This window comes from Phragmites australis, chromosome 8 (assembly GCF_958298935.1).
Source record: "Phragmites australis chromosome 8, lpPhrAust1.1, whole genome shotgun sequence".
Lineage (NCBI taxonomy): Eukaryota > Viridiplantae > Streptophyta > Magnoliopsida > Poales > Poaceae > Phragmites > Phragmites australis.
The window spans coordinates 2,407,841-2,419,903 of NC_084928.1; positions in this window are offsets into that span (position 1 = coordinate 2,407,841).

Here is a 12,063-nt window from a genome sequence, read left to right on the forward strand (position 1 = left end):
AGCCTTCGCCCCGGCCTCTACGGTCCACAACACGGCGCAATGGTTTGTCGTGTTGGTGACTTGGTGGTTCCTTCTAGAATGAGGAAATATATCGGACTAGCTATAGTACTCAACAATATCATCACTTTTCTCCCTCTTTCATTCATACTATCATCTCTCTAAATTTCTTTCATCCATACCATCAGTCATGAGATGCTCAATCACCACTTTATTACATCTTCCTCCATTGTCCAGACTACCTCTGGGACTTGAGCATCGTTCTCCAATCAGGAAAAAAATAGCACTTGGTCAGGTGACGAAGGGTGGCTGCTCGTCATCTACCTGGCAGGGGCGAGAAAAGGGCTTCTCCACCACCAATAAGTAATGGAAACCGATTTCTTACCCTTCTTTCCTCCCCTTTTTAGTTGTATTGGAAATCCTAGGTAAGAATTTCATTGTTTTTTTGGTGGATTTTGATGGTTGTTGCGGGGGTTTTGTGCTAGATCAAGGGAATGAACAAGTTGAAGAATGGTTGATTCGGAGGAAAATTGTGATGGGTAAGTGCTCACACGTCATAATCCTTCCCATCTTCAGATGTGTAGTTGATAGTTCAATAATTTTGCTATTATAGAATTGATCCTACATCAGAGTATCGAGTATTTATTCAGGTGGAGTGATATATGAGGAAGGACTTGAAGGTATATTGCAAAGGGAGAAAATGGGACATAGTAATTGATTACAGAACATTTACGCTCAGTTGTTTGTTGAAAGAGACAGGCTTGTTTTATCAACGGGGAGTGCATCAGAAAGCCAAGATATGTCATCTTTATGGCTTAGGTCAATTCATAAATATGAGCACCGATACTGAGCTAGCTGAGTTAGTTGAGTCCAGTTCATTGTTAAAGTAGCTAAGTCTTTTTTTGGAAGTGGTGGACTATGATGTGGGGGGCATTGTGGTTCATGAAGGAGCTGAAAATGAAGCACCACTAGGAAAAAATTCAGACACCAACACAACCAATTAAGTGAAGAACAAATTAGCATGACAGACAATATTTTAGGATGATCATATTGCTGGTGTTGTTGTTGAGAGAAACCTGGATGAAGATGGACCAATTGGTGTTGAGGAGGAACATCTGTATGGAATTATCAACCCACTGTCCGCCCCCTAGTGAAACCTTTTTCCTAGATGTCCCTAATGATCATGACCCTGCTGTTGTACCAGATGAGGAGCTTCTTAAAGATGAGCAAGATGGTGTTGTGCCTGTGTATATGCTCGATATAGAAGACCCAACTTTTGAAATTGATGCCACATTTGTTGATAGTGATACATTCAAGCTTGATGTATGGCAACATCCATTAAGCGTGAATTTGAGCAGAAAAGGTACAAGGCAAAATGTTGTAGCAGCAATGATTGTCAATGGTTCATTCATGCAAAAAGAAAAAAAGGATAAAAGATTCAAAAACCTTCATGGTACTTATGAGTTCTGCCTTTTCATTTACTCTTTTTAGTGTTTGGGTGTAATCTAACTACCTTGCTTTCTTGCAGATCATGGAAATTGGAGATGAACATACATATATGTACACAAGATTCCCAGCAAGATGGCTTCACAAGCTTGGATTGCATATAGGGGGAAAACATAATGATTGAAGAACCAAACATTGGGTCTAGGAAATTGTAAGACAGGTTGGAAAAGAAGTACAATGTGAAATCGGAGTATGGGAGAGTGTGGCATGGGAGGCAAAAGGCTCTAGACATTATACATGGATCATGGAATGATAGTTTTGAAGGGCTTTGGAGATTCAAGGCAGCTGCCGAGAGAGCCAACCCAGGTAGCATTGTTGACATCGATGTCAAGACTCGTAATGGGAAGCCGGTGTTCAATAGGCTATTTGTTGCCTTCAAGCCGTGCATTGATGGATTCCTGAAAGGGTGCAGGTCATATCTAGGATGTGACTAAACTTTTATGAATGGAAGGTACATATGCCAACTTGCTGCAACCAGCTACTACAACAAGTTCATCTCAGCTGACTACTGCAATGACTTTGCCTCAGCCGGATGTTGCAACTTCTTTCATGTAGTGTGCAAAATGGAGTCATGTGTCTTGAATGATATTTTGGGGGCAATAGTGAAGCACATTGCAAATCCTGTGTACTTGCTGAAAGCTTAGAATCCTATGTACTTGTTAAATGCTATGTTTATCCAAATATCTGGAGATGTCTGTATTCTCTTATCCTCTAAAAATATATTACTAAATTTGTCAGTTACATGCACGTATTCACCAAATATGTCTTGCATTCTAGATACATGGTGCTGAACTGATCACTTTTCCACACAGGATACATGTTGCTGAAATGTGCATATGTATTTACCTTTATTGACACACACATGAGCTGAATTGATTCGTATATACATGACCTGAACCAAAGTTGAATTCATTTCACATACATGGTGCTCACCACTTTGATTCACACATACAAACGCTTCTGAATGTAGAACACACTAACTGCTGATAAAACTCTGCACGAAACAAAGCAAAAAAAACTCTAAAACAACTTTGTAGTTCCATCGGTTGACAAATTGTGCGGACTCCTGTGGTGGCCAGTGAAGTAGTGGCACATGCGAGGCTCGTCCTCCGCGGTGGCGTTGTTGGCCGCTAGTCTGCACGCAAGCTTCAGTCCGTCGCATGCACACGGCGAAGCTCGACAGCATCATCCGCAGTGGCGTTGCTTGGCGCCAGTCTAGACACGAGCTCCAACACGTCACGTGCCCACGACGGTCAGCGCTGTGGTGGTGGCCTGTGCTTCTTGCACGACAACCGAAGGTAGGAGCCCACGAAAAAAAGGGTTGGCATGGCGTGATCCAATTGGCCGTAGGGGTCTCAATTAGGGCCTAAATCAACGAATGAAGAAAGGGCCGGTGGCCAGAGACTAAAGGCTGGAAGCGACGGTGAGGAGGCGGAAGCGAAGATGATGAACTGAGGGGTATTTTGTACCTTGGTTAATGCCATCTAGCTCCTATCAGGGGTTTGTGAGATTTTAGTGGTATGGATGAAAGAAATTTGAAGGGGGAAAATTGATGGCATTATTGGGTACCATGGCTAGTTTGATGCTATAGATGACATTTCCTCTTCTAGAATGGTCGCAGGCTGTAAAAAAAAAAAAACTCCAACCGAGCTACTTGAGTTCGACTTGTTCCATGCTGAGCTCGTCGATTGGAGCTCGACTCGATCTCAAAATGAGCTAAACTTGAGCCTAATCCAAGGCTCGTGAGACTCACCCTCGATAAGACTTGAATTAATGAGTATTGCATTTTTATTTAAATTTATCACCCTACCAAGTCTATACGGTATTAACTTTTCTACTTGGTAAGACCTACTCAAGATTTCTTATGTTACCAAGTTTAGACAAGCTGAACTCGAGCTTTGACTTGAGTCGAGCTCAAGCCCATTTCCAAGTTCGGCCACCGTAGACTCATTTGAGCGAGCTCGAGCTTGACAGGACAAGTTTGTTCAAGCTCGGCTCGTTGACAGCTCTAGTCTTTCTCAACCCAATGAGCGCCTATCAAAATACCTTAGGATTTAAGCCTAAACTTCTCTTCATTCAAGCACCCCGCTAGTGATTTGTAAAACTCCTTAGCTAACTTCTATGCATAGTAAGTTTCACAAAATGTGAATAAAGACATGTGATTTTGCTACCTCAAGTTATTGTTATCGGTGATACTCGCCTCTCGAATCATAAGATTTTTTTTCCCGAGGGCAGTTAGAGTTTTCAACTTGTTAATCTGTCCTTTGTAGGAAAGATAAATAGTCTCGTGTCACAGTTATCGGTGGTAAACATTGGGTAAACTAGATCGCTCCCTGCCTCCAAATTTTAGTAAGGCAACAACTTTTTTACTCTTTTGTTCATGCTGTGAAAAATAGGTACCAACCAGCAGTGCAAGTGGCAGGAAAACATTTCTTAGATCAACAACTCATCATTTACTTGTTATTGCAACCCTTACAAGAATGTACAATATGCGTCCTCACAAAAGGGGAAAAATATATTGAATATACAAACGATTGGTAATGTTTTTCGAGAATGTGTAATGCATGTATTTCATTGAGGAGAAGAACAATTGGTAATGTGTTTGAACTAAAATATACAGTGCACTAAATCACACAATTCATTTCATCTTATTTTATTTTATTTTACACACAAATCATTCATGATTGCGATGTTCTCCTCCACCATCCACACCTTAATTAGTAAGCTTGAGCAAGTAAACATACCATGATAAAACGGATGAATTCTATCACATGCCATCGATCTCGTCTTTGCAAGATTCATGCAAAATTTATACTATTTTGCTGTTAAAAAGTAAATTCTAATGAAATTATTGTGCTCCTAAACCGAATAGCAATAAACTTGTCACCCCCACCATTAACCTGCAAGAATAATTCACTAGACATCTTCAAAATTGTTTAAGTAACGGCGGATTCTTTTTAAGAATGTGCAGTGCACGTATGTCATTAAGAGAAAGGGTAATAGCTTGACTGCTTACCGGGTGGAGATTCATGCATAGCCGGACGTACACAAAGATGAATCAACAGGCAACCAACTTTACATTACATCATGTATATATTCATGCATTGTTTCTTCATGTCACGGATGGTGGAACGAGGCAACAAAGCCGACAGCCTCGGTGACAACCGCCAAAGCTTACAGTCTTTCTCTTAATAATAAATACAAAATGATGACACGATCCGAGCATTGCAAGAAAGTCAGTCTCTTTCTTTTCCACCGGGATCCTCTGCAGTAACTACAGATGTATTAATAGTCACTGACACATCCTTTCTTTTGGAAACACGAGGGACTAGTTTTTTTTTCTAGGTCAACATGTTTGTTCTTTTAGGCTTAAATGTAATTTCAATATGAGTAAATACTAGCTTAATTAGTATAGTTAATAGATAAATGCCTAGAAATTATGTATAAATGCTAGATAAGCTTAAATGATAACATTAACTAGAAAGAGTAATTATGGCACATATAGAATACCACATAGATGTATACTTATGCTTATGTATATTCTGTACACATACCAAAAAACATGCACACACATACCCATAAAAACCTTAGACTAATTAACCTGTAGAATCACACTAAGTATATATCGTATTTCTCCGATCAACCCACCAGAAGCCTAAACTGATGGAAAAAATGTGAGCAATTCACTTACATTTTAAGGACTCGAACTCAAATACCTCTGACTTTGATACCATATTGAGTTGCATGTACCGATCAACTCACATAAAAGATTAAGCTCGTAGGGAAGGAAAGACAATTCAATCGTACATATCGCTTTGTCAGCGTGAGCACCATAGTTGAACTTAGCCAGAAAGAGGCTGACGGTCGTCGCGAGCCCAGCATATGTGACGAAGACAAACGCCTTGGAGCCAATGTCGTTGTGGGTGTCGTAGATGGTGAGATCTAAGTTGCACGTCAGGACCCCGAAGGCTGTCATCACTAGTGCTAATTGCAGATCCCACTGGCGATCGTGGTCACCGCCATCACTCACACCACCACAGCCGTGACCGGCAGCATCGGCGGTGCCACACTCGACGCGAACATCACAATGAGTAGTGTCGATAGTGCCCACACTATGGCATTGGTCCTGCCCCTGCCCAACAACACCATTGGCGTGGTCGTTGAATTCACCTAAAAAGAGGCTGATGATCGTGACGAGGCCGGCATATGCGAGAAACACGAACAACTTGGAACCCGCATCGCTACTGGTTTTGTGAATGGCGAGCGTAGAGTTGCACATCAAGACACCAAAAACTGTCATCGTTAGCGCCAACTGCGGGTTCACACTTTCTCGATCTCCCGTGATACGTGATGGTAACATCATTGTGAGCAGCGTGGTGAGCGAGCACACCACGTGCCTGGCCCATAAATAAAATTTCAACACATAGAAGATCAAGCAAGATAATTTAGCAACAAACAATATCCATTACTGTTAGAGATCACCATGAGCTATAAATTTGTAACTTATGTATGTAGAAAAATCTTTGCAATAATTGTAATAGGCAACATCAAGATTCAAAATCCATGACAAACTGGGCAAAAAGATGGGAGTATACCTCAGATACACAACGATTTGGAGGGCAAGAGGCAGGGCAGAGACAACATCAACTATAGAAACGACCTGTTGTGGTGATGCGTGCTGTCGGTGATATGGGATCCGGGGGTTCCCGAGTCCCGAGGTCAGGACAACGCAGTGCCACATGGCGCCTTCCCTCGGGGCCCATCTCCCCGAGGGCCCGAGGGAAGCCAGGTCCGGGAGTGGGTGCTCAGGGCCAAGAATAGCTGGTCCCCGAGTACCTAGAGTGCCCCGAGGACCCGAGAAGAGACAGGTCCGGGAGTGGGCACTCAAGGCCAAGTGCATTTGGTCCCCGAGTACCCAGAATGCCCCGAGGACCCGAGAATAGCCAGGTCCAGGAGTGGATGCTCGGGGCCAAGAGCAGTTGGTTCCCGAGCACCCAGAGAGCTCCGAGCACCCGGTGAGCCCCATGCCGGTGGATCCCGCAAGGACTCCACGATGAGGTGTCGGTCGGTGGGAGGCCCGATGCTGCATTTAATAGGGAGCGTGGATGGTCACATCCAACTGCTCTCCCCCACGCCTGTCATACTGAATACATTAGTCCTTGTCACCGCCTGGCAGGAAGGCGTAGGCACAATTAATACGGCGGGTCCCATCGTATGTCCCCTCGCGGGGCCTATAAAGAAAGACGGCTTAAAGATATCTTTGATGGGCTTGAGGCTTATCACCTATCGCCCTGTTGCATCAGACCGTGTCAAACCTACTTTGACCAGATGGGTATGAGAGAGTACTCAGAGACTGGCCGGTGGGCGCCCCTGCGCCTGCTAAAGTTGGGACGTGAAGACCGATGGGACCATCCGAGGGATGTATTTTCAATCCTCTGTAACATCAACTGTAGACCCATGATGATTGCTTTCCATTTATTGTTTACGGGAACTTGTGCCTTCGTTCTGGGCACTCCCTGGAGGGCCTCCCCCCGGTAGATAAAAGGGGGGGAGTACTTTGTAGAGAGGGGACTTCGGACACCTGAAAGATAGGGCCCCAGACCTTGTAACACAGAGGAAGACAGTGGAAGACGAGAGAGCTAGGATCTAGAGAAAGGCATTCGAAGAGCATTGATAACATACTAAACACACAGGAGTAGGGTATTACGCCTCCGTGCGGCCTGAACCTGTCTAAACCCTTGGTGCATTCATTGCTATTAGCCGACGATGATCCATCCCGCCTAAGTCCCACACGTATTAATCCCACGTACGAGGTAGTTCCAGGACTAGCCCCCGAGCCGAATCTCAAAGGAGGTCCCTCATGATCCCTGCTTGTGGTGTTTATCCACCGACACGTGCTGATCAGATCGGTTGAGTAGAAGAGTAATCAGAGAGGAGGAAGATGACGTAGCACATACCTTGAGATTGGAGGGCCTGAATAGAGTGAATAAACTGTAGTACCTCACATGGCAGACTTTGCATGGACCACACATGGAGGTGATGAAAAAGGTAAAAAAAAAATCAACACTAGCTCACCGTGATCCAATATGCAAAGAAGAAAACCAAAAGGATGGTGTTTACCTCAGATCTGCAGGCCAAGAGAGGAAAAAACTTGCCCATTGCTGTAGCCAATCGATCTATGAAATGAGCAAGGGGTTAGAAGTGAAAGCATATGAGAAGAGGAACCTGATGGATCAGCACATACCTAGGCTGGATTTGGAGGTCAACAAGATGACGATTTGGAGGGGAAGGAGGTCGGGAAGAAGGGGATTAGGGAGGAGACGAGAGGGAAGGCAATCCACATGCTGTTGGGAGGACTCCGTAGATGGGATTTATCACGACCGTGAGGAGGTTGCACGCTTTTTTTCCCTAGGCGGTGAGAGGGGTGGTGTACGCGCCTTTTTACATCCGACGGTGATACCAGTGCTCGCTCAAGTTGTCTCACCATTGCTGACATGAACTTTCAATCTGGAATGAAGTGGACGTGGAGCTGGAGTAGTACTACATATTATAACAACAGTAGTAGTTCAAACTTCAAAGTAGTGACACTGGCCTCGATGCATGGTCAGCAAACTCACACTCACCGGTCACCATCGCTCGCGCCGCAACAGATGTGTGGGCATGGTACTCGGGGCCTCTATTGTCGTCAGTGGCGGACGTAGGGCAGCAGAGTAGGGGCCTTCTTCACCTTCTTTTCCATTTTTTACTTTAACTTTTTCTTTCTCCTCTTCTTCTCCCTCTCCATTTTCTTCTCCCTCCCCTTCATCCAAAAACAGAAGCTCCATGGCCCACATGCCGGTAGGAGGGGCTCAACCCCCTTAATCCGCCCATGTTCATAGCGAAAATGAGCTTTCGGACTGACACCCTGTCGAGGGCCGAGACCGTTGTAAGTCTCAGGTGTCACACCGGTCACGAAAAGTCTGATTCGCACACGCATGTGCGAAGCCCTGCTTGTGCCTCCCGATAGGTCATCTACTTTCCATTTTTGGAATTTAGTTTTTTTGAAAACATTTCCGAATAACTTTTCTAAGCAAAATTTTCTCGTTAACTTTTCCTTAAGATTTTCCTCAAAACTTTTCCTGTTCACTTTTTCAAAAAACTTATTCAGAAAACTTGTCTTGATAACTTTCTTAGAAAACTTTACAAAAAAGAAAAATTACATAGGGACAAAATTTCCAAAAAAAGAAAGTTGTGAGTTACTGTACTAACACGCGCCCATGAAATAGAACAGCGGCACTTCCCTTCCTTTGGTGCCTAGCACGATTATTGAAGGCTCACACCGCACAGTCAAGTCACAATCTGAGGCTGGGATGGGAAAAGGAGCATTCGTTTGGAGGTACTCTTTCCAGTTTTAAATATATAACATTTTGACCAAAATCTGATCAAACTTTTAAAACTTTGATTGCCAATAACTTCTAAAATATTTACTTTGAAAACCTAAAAATATAATATTTCAGACCGTGATTTTAAAAACTTTTAAAAAATTTATAGTCAATAGCATTGTGACACCTGAGTACTAGCTAGGTGATCGGTGATTTTGACAACTAGGCCCCGTTTGGATAGGCTGTAGCTTCTGCAAAAGCAGCTGCTAGCTGGCTGGCCAGGGAAGCGTATGTGGTTGTTGGGCTTCTAAGCTGAGAAGAAAGCCATTTGGATAGCTGGCTTTTGGATGGGCTAGCTGTAGTAATAGCTGTTGCTGAATGAGAAAATGTTTGAAATGCCTCTGGTTTAGTCAATTAGTTGTAAATATACTGTTAAAGTGTAATTGACCTGTTTAAACCCTTATAAAGCTGCAATGACATATGTACAACAACGACATCAAACAATATATGCATCCATCATAGAGAATTTTTTATAAATAGTAGGTTATGTGACGTTAGAATACCAAAGTCGCCAAATAGTAGTAGTAGTAGCATGTAATGAAAATATTACTAAATTCTACTTGCCATCAAAGAGGTAGCAATACTGTCATGAAACTGGTTCATGTCTTGCTCATCTGTCATAGCGGTGTCGCCAGCACCTCCCACTTGGTGTGGTTGAGAACCTCCCGGAATGTAGTCCTCATCAGTGTCACATTTTTCAAACTCCTCATCACGCAAGGCATTGTCACGTATGAAATTATGAAGGGCCATACATGCAAGAATTATTTGAGTTTGCTTTACCATTGGGTATGTCGGTGCCCAATAAGATCATCCATTTCATCTTTAAAACATTGAATGACCTCTCAATTACATTTTGAAGAGAGGAATGAGCATGATTAAACACTTCATACTTCCCGCTTGGTTGTCGTCCTTGATGAAATTCCTAAAGGTGATACTTGTTTCACTTATAAGGTGCAAGGTACCCTTAGTTGTTTGGATATCTGGAATCAACAAGATAGTACATACCTACATGCAAGGTCACATGTCAGTGGTGAGTACACAAAAAGGTGAACAATCATTGGATTAGTGAAAATTGTTACCTGCAGGTGGGTGAGAGAAACTTGCCGCGTATTTCCCTAATGAGTCCTTGAATATACGAGTATCATGCGCTGACCCTAGCCATCCAGCCACCACAAAGGTAAATCTCATATCAAAGTCACAAACAACCATCACATTTTGAGATGGATAGCCATGTTGACCACTGTGATCGACAATCTCATCGTAAAGTACAATGACACGTATATGTGCCATCTATACAACCGATGCATCCATTAAAATGAGGGGGAAAAAACCTACCATCTTGCAGTCTAGAATACATGATGGTAAAGTTTGGATTTCTAGATCTAATATTTTGTGCAACTAAGGCATTGGCAGAACGCAAGACATGTAGAAATTTTCTACAAATTGTTTCATCAGAACTCCTAAACTTATTCTTTGCTTGACTAACTGATTCTCCTGCTCCTACTATCCATGAGAATATAGCCAAACTCTCAACTGAGATACATAACCTACTTGATTTAAGATTATAGTTTGCAACTAAAGTGTCATACAATGCATAGAATACTTCTGGAGACATCCTGAACATTGAGTAACAATCCCTATTATCAACTAGTTGTTCTATTGTCCACTCATAACTAGTTTGTTGTGGTGTCCTATATGATCTTTTGTTCTCATATGTTTCGTAGTAAGAGTTACCTACAAAACCAGCCGCTATGACATATGGAAGATATTGCCTTGTTAGATCCGCAACCTCTTCCTCCTCCTCTTCAACTTTAAATTCCTCCTAAGATAAGTTGAACATAGTTTGTGAGTCATCCACATAAACTTTGAAGTTAGGCCATGATACTTCATGTGAATAATCCATCTACATATGATAACATCTTAATTCAGCATCTAATTGAACAACATATAAGTTCACCATAAATTGAACAACACATAAGTTCAACACAACTCATTGATCAATGCATGCATCTCCAATCCATCCATACCCTAATACAATAAAATCAAGCTTATTTATTCTGAAATAAGGTTCCTAATAATTACCATGGCTGGTGTTCAAGTAATCCTGTCTACTCAAAATACACAACAATATGGAAAAAGGAATCAAGATTACACAAACATTCACACAATCAAGTTACTTGCTCTAAAAATGTTATCACATACTCATTCTGTCATAACCCAAGGTTTATGCTAGAAAGAAGCAAACTTTAACACAACCAAACCCAAGCTATACTTAAGCATCCCTTTGTTCCAGAATATTGTAGCTTGCATACTCCTCCTTGCTTCCAACTCATATCTGAGATCAATACGTCCTAAGTGGCAAAAACTACACTAGTCCTAATAAAGTACGAATTGAAGTTACTAAAATCAAATCTAACGAGTTGATTGCTTTGGTTCCTCTCAGAGCAATAACCAATTGAATTGTTGGTTGTGTATGGATCCTGAAGCATCGCTAACCACTTAAAGCGCAGCAAAGAAATGTGTGTTAAAATCTTGTTGTCTTACCGCCCGAACTTGTAGGTCCTCGTGCTATGCAAATCCACCTTACCCTACATACAAAAATAGAGTTCAGGCACCTATAAATACAATACAGGTTCGAATGAAAAACAGAAAAGAGCACATAACCGTAGTGGAGGCACACACTACCGGCCCGCGCCGCGGCGCACCCGACGTGGCCATCCACTCCCACTGGCAGCAACATGCACGCTCCCCCCACCACTGTGGATAACACAATGCCCACAAATTAGATTGAATCCAGTATTAGGCAAGACTCAAGCGCGCTATTCGTACCTCAGGCGTGTCAGGTGGCGAGGGCGGCATGGTTGGCTTCACCTGCCAAGCGCCTTGGGTAGCGACTACTGTAGGCTGACCGAGTGGTAGACCGGCGGTACAACAATGACTCGCGGTGGTGTAGTACGGCGATAGATGGTCGATCCTGCTACCAGATCTAGCTGAGGAGGGGCGATGAGCCCGCTCAAGTGGTGCGCCAGGCGAGCAGGAGCGATAGGGGCAGGTAGGATGCTGCAACGGGGCCAACAGGGAAGCGGGCAGCGAGGGTAGACAGGCGAGCGGGTGGTACTGCAGGTGAGCCGGGTGAGCT